Here is a 6,830-nt window from a genome sequence, read left to right on the forward strand (position 1 = left end):
GTAGAATGAGCTCTATGAAAACCTGACTGGAATATCATTTAGATGTTACGTTCATCAAGAGCAGCTGTGAGTTGTTTAGCCACAACCTTTTCCAAGATCTTGGAGATCGACAAAATTTTAGAGATGGGTCTGAAGCTGCTATGGGGAGAGGGGTCAAGACTTGGTTTTTTGAGAAGCGGGTGGATTACAGCATTCTTAAAGTAAGCAGGGACCTGACAGCATAAATAAATAAATAAATAAAAGCAACAAAAAGGTTGCAGGATTGAATCATGCCTGTGTGTCATTTCTGTGTTAAATTAGTCTGTATTCTCATGCATTCATGGGTTTTCTCTGGGTTTTTATGTTTGCATCCATAACGCTGGAAAGAAAAATGATACAAACACAAAGGTTTCTGTTAAACCCGCCAAAGTCAAAGGCGCCTCCAATTCAATATAACATAAAGCTACGAGAAGGTGTTGCTAGCAATAGCACTCATGCTAGACTCGCTAATACTAATTCACATAGGCAACCCGCTAACAGGTGTTGTGAGGAAAACAGTACCTCTGCTGTAAGTAGACCCTTATTGTGAGAATGATGGCAAGTGAAGTTGTCATATAATTGGGAGCCTAAGTCTCTTTTCTTCTCCGGTCGGCTCATGGGTCCCCGGAAGAACGAAAATTTATTAGCCATTAGAAAATAGCGTTTTTAGCCCCATTGAGCATTCTTTTTTTTTTTTTTTTTTTATATCTTTATTTCATTCAATAAAAAATAACACAACAGATACTAAACAATATTCATGAAAACACAATATATATTTGAATGAAAGGGAGCAGATAGAAGAAAAATCTTATTATTTCTGCCCCCTTTTTAAACTTAAATATCAATTTATATTTGTGCAGTCCCTCACCAGTTCTTTCAGTCCCGTAACTGTTCACATTTGTTAATTATTGTGTCCACATCAATTGTCCGTTGTCGTATCCACTCAACACACGTGATTTAATGTGTAGACTGAACACTTTTAGAGTTCTTGACTCTTTCCATTCTCTGTCCAGGCAATTCCACAACTTCACACCATTCACAGATATGCTCATTTCCTTCATTCTTGTTCTAAATCTAGGTTTTTTAAAGATTTCAAATCCCTTCAACGAATAACTGCTATCTCTCTTTTCAAATATATGCTGAATATTCTTTGGCAATGTACATTTATTTGCTTTATACATTATATGCAATATTCTCCAGTTGACCAAATCATGAAATTTAATTACTTTATATTTTATAAATAATGGGTTAGATGGAGCTGTACTATGAGTGTTGTCTATAATTCTCATTGCTCTTTTCTGCAAAACAAACAAAGGTTGTGTATACGTTCTATATGCAGTTCCCCAGATTTCTACACAATAATTTAAGTATGGCAGAATCAGTGCATTGTATAGTAATAACAATCCTTCACCATTTAGTAAAAACTTTACGCTATATAATACTGCAATGGCTTTGGCCACTTTACCTTTTATATAGCCTATATGTGATTTCCAGCTTAGAGCTTCATCAATCATTACTCCCAAAAATTTGATTTCTTTTACCCTTTGAATTTCCATGTTATCTATTTTTAATATTACGTCTATATTTTCTTTGTCATTAAATAGAATGAAATTAGTTTTTTTAAGATTAAGTGTTAATTTATTTATATCAAACCAGTTTTTAACTTTTATCAGTTCAGTATTTTTCATTCTTCCGGGGACCCATGATGCGGAAGTAGATGGGCGTGACTTAAGCTCCCTATGCGTTAGACACACTTTAATCAAATAAACCTTTTAGATGATTGAAATTAGTTACATGTTGTTATGTCTTCTACAGTCCTGAAGGGCCAGTATCCAGAACGTTTTCGATTTAAACCTGTTTCAGCACTCAGCGCACTCCATTGTCTGAACCCGCTTTGTCCGTGGAGGGGCTGGTGCCTATCTCCAGCGGTCAATGGGCAGTTAGGCGGGGTACACCCTGGACAGAGAGCCAGTCCATCACAGGGCAACACAGATCTTTAGTAAATATAAAATGAAAAATAATACTAAGGTAGGCACTCTGATTTGGTTCACCACCCAAAAATGACACATCTCTCTGTCCCTCCCCCTTGTCTCACTTAAAAAGAACAAGTCCCTTTCATATTCACCCCAACAGCCCGTGGAGGGAAGATGGTATTAGGCGCCAACAACGTTCATCGACTCGGTCAAGTGCCACGCGCTCAGCCTATCTTCCGTTAAGCAGATAAAAGGTGGCATCTGTCTTTATTGTGCGAGTAAATCCCCCTCCGCCATTGACCGCCGACACTTCACATGTTGATGTGGAGGAGGATGTATGGACGGAGGCCCCTGTGGCTTTGTTCCCCTCTAAGGGAGACGTTATGCAAATCAAACAAAACCGTTTCTGATTTCCATCTCAGCCGACAAACAATCATGACATTTTGAGCCAAGCTGCCAACCTGGATATTTTTCTTTTTGGGTTTGGTTTTCAACTGATGAAAACTCGAACAGATAAAGCAATTCCCTTCCTTTTCCCGGCATGCTGATTCACTTTGCAATAGATTTGGGGAGCATCCCAATTTACAAGGCTTATGCAAATGTTTGGGACAGCTGCCAGTGCTGTAACAACAGAGGATGATGGAGGACAAGGTTGTGGGTTTATCTAAAGCAATCAACAGCAAAGGTCAAATGATACTCTATTCAAAGCTATTCTGGAGCAGACTCACAATGATTTGCATCAGAGGTGTTGTTTTATTTTTCAAATACAGAATATACCATTGACACAAAACCTTGTCAAACTGATTGAGCTCAACACAAACCTAAAACCTTATTCCATTTATTTGTTTATTCTCAATACTGAAAAAAAAACCTCGGTGTCTCTTTGGGAGGAAAAAACTAAAGCCAAAAAAAAAAATTACAAATAATTATTGGCTAAACATGTGTGATCATCATACTGGTGGCAGATGTTTTTTTTCCTTTACAGAACATTATGTCACAGGGCTGGTTAGTGTAAGTAGTTTTTAAAGATACCAATAATCTTGAAAATGTTGAATTTCATGATGTATAGGAGCTCATATAGAGATTATGTATTTTTCTGAAACTACACTTTAATTTCTTTATCCTGCATTTCCACATTTACTCACCACCTAACTCCATGGAGTTATGGCAAATTGACATAAGCATGGCAACAACACTATATATTTGAGCGCCGTTATGGCTGCTCTCGTGGTCTGCCTGTATCTGTTCTGTCTACGTGTGTGTGTAACCTTGGTCAGGCTGTGCTGCGGAGTCAAGTTCCTATGCTCTGGTTCGCTGGAGCGCTGGCAATAAAGCTTTTTCTGATTCTGATTTAATTTTAGTCTATCATGTTTATGCTGTGACTGTGTTTCTATTATTTTATCTTGTCTTAAAAATCAGCTTTTGACACTCTGGATCACTCCATAGGCACTACTGATGTTGGTTTCCTGGAAGGTTTTGGACTAATGGCCTCTTATTTACTGCTTAGAAGTACTTTTGTTGCTAAGTTTAATTTAAACTTTTGGTTTAGGCTAAACATGGTGTTCCACAGGGTCTTGCTCTTGATCTTGTTCATTTTTACTATTGCTTTGCAAATGGAATCTTTTCTTATTGTTTTGTGGGGTCTCTTGTTATTGCTTTTTATTAATATAAAACTTTTTTTTTAAAGAAGGTGTCTTAATTAGTTATTTTAAATAGTATAAAATCCTGGCTGTCGATTCAATTTTTTCATGCTGAACTAGGAAAAAAACTGAGGTTGTCTTGGTACTGAGAATTTTGGAAACTTGTTTTTTTGTTTCTCTGATGTTTGACCTTATGTTGATGCCTTTAACACGGTTTTTCCCACCAACTGACATTTCACAAGTATTGTAGGTTTCCTGGTTTTCTGCAGTACTGGCCGGAGAAACAGAAAAATTATTTTATTTTACATGAATTTGCCCTGGAGACCGGATAGTTCCTTGTGCGCACAAAAAATGATATCCAGGTATTTTCTTACTCAGTTTTATAGGAAGATGGAAATTTTAGATGTCAGTTTAAAAAATATATCAAAAATGGGGAGTTGCATATACAGTACAAGGTGTGAGACCTTTTGAATGCAGATTCGGACATGTGCAAACAAAAATTGGTGAAAAAATCATTTAGAACTATTTTTCTAATCATTTCATGAAGTCTTTCCTTTAAAGTTTTGCTATGAGACATGTTTAACCACAAATAACTAAAAGGACCCAAATGATGCTCAAAGGTCCAGCTGTTTCCTTGGTGCCATGAATCCTCTTGGGGCCCCTGAAACTTTTTTCCTTTCTTAAATTTGACTCCACGGAGCACAAAAACCCTACATAAACATGCACAAGTCTCTCACGTCTCTCATGTTTACAGCCTCTGGCCGATACCGATGCAGGGCATGCGCCTCCCCCACCTCCTCCCAATTTTATGAGATAGAATTTCAATCGTTTCTCCTTTTCAGAGCTCGTAAACGGTGTAATGAGTTTCACTGGCTTCAGCTACGTGGGGCTCAAACCGCCTCGAAGACCGCAGCAGTGTTCATAAAGATCACAGGGAATCCTCACCATCACACACACACACACACACACACACACACACACACACACACACACACACACACACACACACACACACACACACACACACACACACACACACACACACACACACACTCCAGTGCTCACTTCTGTTCAACACATGCCAGCTTTGACTGGTGACTCCTACATTTGGTGTGAATTTCCAGGCCATTAATTTGAGGAACATCACTTCTAAAGGAAACTGCCCGACATTTGTAGTTCCTCTTTCAAACACTCTCTATTAAAGCCTCTATTAACCAGGCCACACCGCATAAATCACAGCTTAAAAACAGCACAAAGACACATGACAACAACATGCTCTCATGTCTTCTTTCAGCAAAGGTCTGTGGTTTGTACATCAAAACATCCAAACAGTTTTAAAAAGTCACTGTTTAACACAAACAGACACAACTTCTTCAACAACCTTGAAAATTAACTTCATTCTAAAATATTATTTGATGTTTCTGTTTATTTGCAGTAGACGTGGTTTTCATGAGTGTTAAACATCATGGAGGAAGTTGCACTGAAAATAGTTTTTTCCAAGTAGAATGGTGTAAGATATAGCAGGAGAATTATTTTGTTTCACATTTGACTTATAAAGAAATGCACTTAAAAATAAAAACACTGAAGAGACCTGTTTTATTAAAAATGAGTAAAATAATTAGTTGTAAAATAAGTCAACAAATCAAGCGGAGGAAATACATTTAGGATATGTGGTCATTTGGGATTATTTAAAAAACTATTTTACATTCACTGTAAACAAATACATGCAGTCTGCAAATTAGGTCTTTGGAAAAGAAGTCATATATTTGAATGAGCTTTTACACCAGGCTGACTGTCAGTAAATGTGATAAAAACAGAAAGAGGCACCCAGTTTAAACAATGATTATTTAGTCCCACCCCCTAGCCCAGTGACCGACGGTCTCTAACATCACGCTTTTGGCTGGGTTTGGAACACTTGGAACCACACTGAAGCAGGCAGTGGTGGACCCACTGACCAGCAAGAGCACCAGGATGTTTACCAGTAGCCTGACCTACATTGCAATCGGTAACAGCCCTCCCACCCCGAAGGGGGTGCGGGAGAGTTTTATTTTAGAAGACAAAGCTTTTCCATTCATCTAGTTATCCATCCTTTTCTTCACTTTTATACTCTCTGGTCTTAATTCTATCACCAACCTCAGCTGTACTCTCCATCCTACAATCCCGCCTGCAGCAATCTTACAACTGCCCAGTCCCGTGAGATTTACATTGGGTCCCGTGGGACGACAGCCCCGTCCATCTGTAATCAGCCTCCCGTTTATCTAATCCCCAGTATCTCAGTAACTGCCAGATCGTCTGTAGTAATTACCCATCCCTGCTGCTAAGCCTGGAGTGAGCTTCTTCGTGTTCTGTTCTGTCTACTTCACAAGGGACTTTGTCAGTTATTTTATTATTATTCAAAGACCTTTTTAGATTATATCTGCCAGCCTGCCAGCACCCTTGGGCCTTACCACATTACAACCAACTGTTGCACAAAAACGGGACTCTGCGTTTACGGGTGAACTAGTAGAGATCAGCTCATGCAAATGTAATTTCCCTCCAGACAACCCTAATATGAACTATTAGGAACAAATACAGAGAAAAAAAATGGCCTGTATTTGTTTAGCACCTTATAGGGTTGTACAACCCCTCAAAGCGCTTCACAACACAATTAATTCACTCATGTTTGCACACATTCACACACTGGTAGTTATGAGCTACGATGTAGTCACAGCTGGCCAGGGACATGCTGACAGAAGCGAGACTGCCAAACACTGGCACCACCGGTTTCTCCGACCACCACCAGCTGACAAGGTTAATTGTCTTGCCCAAGGACACTACAGCAACATTCTCTGCAAGGAGCTGGGAGTCGTTCCTACAACCTTCCGATTACTGGACAACCCGCTCTACCTCCTAAGCTACTGCATCCCCATTTTCTTCAAGACAGACCAATCAACTCGGTAAGAAATTTGTAGACGATTTTTGATCATCTTCTGTTCAAGATTTGCTTTATTAGTGAAAATCTTTTTGAAAAGTTATTGAAATAGTCATAAAAGTCCAAGAGAAATTGAGAGCAGTTTGTTTTTGCCCATAATTGGTTTATCATTTTCTCCATTTCATAATTTTTGCTTCTGATTTATGCAAATAAAAATGTCAATAATTACATAGTTACCTCATAATCATTTAAGCAACATTTTAACATTAAATACATTTTAGTGTGGAA

Source organism: Nothobranchius furzeri, chromosome 2 (genome assembly GCF_043380555.1).
Source record: "Nothobranchius furzeri strain GRZ-AD chromosome 2, NfurGRZ-RIMD1, whole genome shotgun sequence".
Classification (NCBI taxonomy): domain Eukaryota; kingdom Metazoa; phylum Chordata; class Actinopteri; order Cyprinodontiformes; family Nothobranchiidae; genus Nothobranchius; species Nothobranchius furzeri.